At 43.9% G+C, this 3,883-nt stretch overlaps 1 long non-coding RNA gene across 2 annotated transcripts; it reads left to right on the top strand.

Moving 5' to 3' along the window:
- Window positions 1-373: 373 nt before the first annotated feature.
- LOC139171588 (uncharacterized) lies at window positions 374-3,415 on the top strand. Of its 2 annotated transcripts, XR_011559770.1 has the most exons (3): window positions 1,332-1,526; window positions 1,679-1,800; window positions 3,242-3,415. It is a non-coding gene; the product is annotated as an uncharacterized lncRNA (long non-coding RNA). The 2 variants fall into 2 exon arrangements; XR_011559769.1 differs by having other exon boundaries at window positions 374-1,800.
- The last annotated feature ends 468 nt before the right edge of the window (window positions 3,416-3,883 follow it).

The raw sequence follows: 3,883 nt of genomic DNA, 5'->3' as shown, positions 1-3,883 counted from the left end.
TGTGTTTTTGCAATGCTGCAGGGGAATCCCAGCATCCGAAAAACGAGCGCTTCGCTGGCAACGGAAGTCCGGAGGTGGGGTTTCCCATGGAGGGGATCCTCAGGGGAATCCCAGCAGCGCAAAAACGGGTGCTTCGCCAGCAACGGAAGTCCAGAGGCGGGGCATCCCAGCGGTGGCAGTGGGTTTGTAAGGTGAAAATAGTTTGTAAGAAGAGGCAAAAAAATCTTAAACCCCGGGTTTGTATCTCGATAAGTTTGTATGACGGGGCGTTTGTAAGACGAGGTATCACTGTATTTCTCTATTTCTATACCTATATTTTTATTCTGCTCCATTTTATTCTTAGTCTAGTCTATATTCTCTTCGCTTCTATTCCTAGGAAGTTACTTTCACTGACTTTCTAAATGGACACCATGGAATCACCTCCATTTAAACTGGCACAGAGATCTCATCCTTGGCGCTGAAAGGAGATTTGACTTTCTCTGCTCCCTTTTAGACCAGTCTTTGGGGGCAGAAGGAGAGGACAATAGACCCACCTCCCTCCCCAGCAGTGAGGCTTATGTCTGCGGAGAGGGCAGGGGGTCGATGGTAGCCAATTTCTTATACGTCCTTTCAGTACAACCATTTAAACATGAGCCAGCCGTGTGCAGCAGCTGCCCAAAAAGCCAACACAGTTCTAGGCTGCATTAACAGAGGGATAGAATCAAGATCATGTGAAATGTTAATACCACTTTATAAGGCCTTGGTAAGGCCACACTTGGAATACGGCATTCAGTTTTGGTTGCCACGATGCAAAAAGGATGTTGAGACTCTAGAAAAAGTGCAGAGAAGAGTGACAAAGACGATTAGGGGACTGGAGGCTAAAACATATGAAGAACGGTTGCAGGAACTGGGCATGGCTAGTTTGATGAAAAGAAGGACCAGGGGAGACAGGATAGCAGTCTTCCAATATCTCGGGTTGCCACAAAGAAGAAGAGTCAAGCTATTCTCCAAAGCACCTGAGGGCAGAACAAGAAGCAATGGGTGGAAACTAAACAAAGAGAGAAGCAACTTAGAACTAAGGAGAAATTTCCCGACAGACAGAACGGTTGATCAGTGGAACAGCTTGCCTCCAGAAGTTGCGAATGCTTCAACACTGGAAGTTTTTAAGATGATGTTGGATATCCATCTGTCTGAAGTAGTGTCCTCCCTGCAAGAATTAAAGTGTGCAAGAATTCCCCCCCCCCTTTTCACAAATCGGCTGCACGTCAGGGCAATTCACCCACAGAGGCGACACAAAGACACACAATTTTGTTTACAAGTCATTTTTTTTCTCCCGTTTATTTTAGTTTTTTTTTTCTTTTTTTTCCAGTTTGTACTTCAGCATTCAAGTTCGGATAGTCATCCCCCGTAATAATTCTTATATGCACTTTAGCAAAATGAGTCTGCCTTTTTTTCTTTTTCCCTTAACTTTTTAAAAACATTTTTTTTTAGACGACGCAACCCGCAATTTTCAACTGGGGCAAGATCCTTTCTGTTATTAGCCAACGGTATGTATGTATTGCTTGAAAACGAAAAGCTTTCGCTTCTTTGGACTATGCCATCCTCCTCTTTTCTATCGGTCATCATCTCTTCCCTTTTTCCTCCCTCTTTTTCTGCTCTTCCGTTCTACCCTTTGGGTGGACGCTACTTCCTACCGCAGCAGAGGCTCGGACAATGAGTGAACCGTTCACGGCCGGTTGTACGAGAAAATAACAACTCACACCGGTCCGTATTGACCCAAAAAAAGAAAGAAAAGAAATTGCAAACGAGAAGGAGAGAAAGGTACAAATCTAAAATGTAGAATTGGCTAAGAGGGCCTCTTAAATTTTCTCCTAACAGGAAACCCTTTTCTCCTCCTCCTCCTCCTCCTTCTTCTCTTAATTAGATGTCTCGTTTTTAACTTCCAAGAACACGTGTTGCATATAAATTTAGGGCACAATATGTGGTCTCTAACATATATTATATATACATCTTTGGCCTGATGGAAGACTTCAAACGCCGGTTATTTGTCCTGCTCTGAACATTTGGCTACGCTGACATGATGCGGCCTTTCACGGATCGTTTTAATTTACCAATATAAAAAAAGCAGAGTAGAAAAACGGAAACACACACACACACACGGAGTTGTGGTGCGACACAGCTGGCATTGCTACCAGAGAAGTTAGCCAGGAAAAAAGCCAAACATACTGTTGGTTGAATATACAGACAACGGACAGAATTTCCCCAGCTGGGAAAGAGATTCAAAGTTTAGTTTAAAGGAGCACATGTTTTGCATGCGAAAGATCCTCCGATGTTGATTCCCTAGAACAGTGATGGCGAAACTATGGCGTGGGTGGCACGCGGAATCAGATCTGCTGGCATGCGAGCCATTGCCCTAGCTCAGCTCCAACGTGCATGTGTGTGCCGGCCAGCTGATATTTGGCTCGCACAGAAGCTCTGGGAGGGAGTTTTTGGCTTCCAGAGAGCCTCCAGGGGATGGGAGAGAGCATTTTTACCCTCCAGCTCCAGGGAAGCTTTTGGAGCCTGGGGAGGGCGAAACACGAGCCTACTGGGCCCACCAGAAGTTGGGAAACAGTCCATTTCTGGTCTCCAGGGGGCAGGGGAAGCTGTTTTTGCACTCTCCAGGCATTGAATTATGGGTTTGGGCGCTCCGCATGCACAATAGCACATGCCCACACTCTTTCGGCACCGAAGGAAAAAAATACTTGCCATCACTGTCCTAGACCCAGTCAGTAGATCTCTCCTGCTCCACAGTAGGATTTCTGAAGGTCTGAAAGTCAACCCAGTAGGGTCTTCCCAAGACAGCCTTCATCCTGTGCCTTGTTGGCCTGGAGGCTTTAGCCGGGCCATAGTTGCTCAGGGAAAGAACTAAATCAGGGCACAAGAACTTAAGTCTTGACTTCTGTTGAAGACTACGCTGTTGATCGGGGGTCTGGGGAGGCAATAACAGTCATTGTTGCTCTTTGTACCTGATGTTGAGTTGTATTCTACAAATACCTCCCTTCCCCTGGACTATCTAAAATTTACATTAAGGCATAACCATTTACCAAATTCATACAAAAAGACTTTGGGGAAAAGAAGTACCTTACAGGTTCATCAACTGCCACATCTTGAAAACCTGGTAGATTTTATTATTGTTATTATTATTTTCCTTTAACGTGACACTCGGGACAATTTTATTATTATTATTATTATTAATAATAATAATTTCTTTTCTTCATAGAGTCTGCAATACATCACATTTTTCAAACATCGATGTGGGTAGCAAAAACTGTTCCAAGACACAGTATTTCAAGATGTAGATCAGTGGCAGGACATTAAATAGAAAGACAACGAAACAGACAATTTTACACCTACAGTAAACGTTTCTCCGTAATTGGCCAAAATAAAAGAAAAAGTAAAGGAATTTCCACCTAGTTGAGAAAAATGATTTCTAGTCCAAGTACAGCCACCATTCCCCCACTATTTTATCTAAAGATGCATCACTATAACCCTAGCCTAATGTTTGATGTACTTGACTTATCTTTCTTTTAAAAAGAGAGACAACGGTTGGAAAGAGGCCGCAATGTAGATTCCTCTGTGTGGTTGAGTTCACCTTGGACTTCTCTGCTCTACAAAATTCAGGCCACCACCTCACAAAAGGGGAAAATCCTCAAAATTATTTCCCTAAGTAGCTCTTGGTCGAACTGGTGAGGCCTTCATAGAATTGCTCCATAGGAGAATCCCACCAAAGAGAAGGCATCTCAGTGGCTTCTGCAGCCCTCCTCTAATTCTCCCAATTTGGCCTTCCACGTCCCGATTTTAAGTCTTAAAAGACGATAAAGTAAGAAGATGGGAGAGATGGGGGTGAGATAAGAGAATTCGG

The sequence above is a fragment of the Erythrolamprus reginae genome, chromosome 8, assembly GCF_031021105.1.
Source record: "Erythrolamprus reginae isolate rEryReg1 chromosome 8, rEryReg1.hap1, whole genome shotgun sequence".
In the NCBI taxonomy this organism is placed as follows: Eukaryota; Metazoa; Chordata; class Lepidosauria; order Squamata; family Dipsadidae; genus Erythrolamprus; species Erythrolamprus reginae.
Note: the sequence above shows the minus strand (reverse complement) of the source record. Positions and strands in the feature narration are given on the sequence as shown.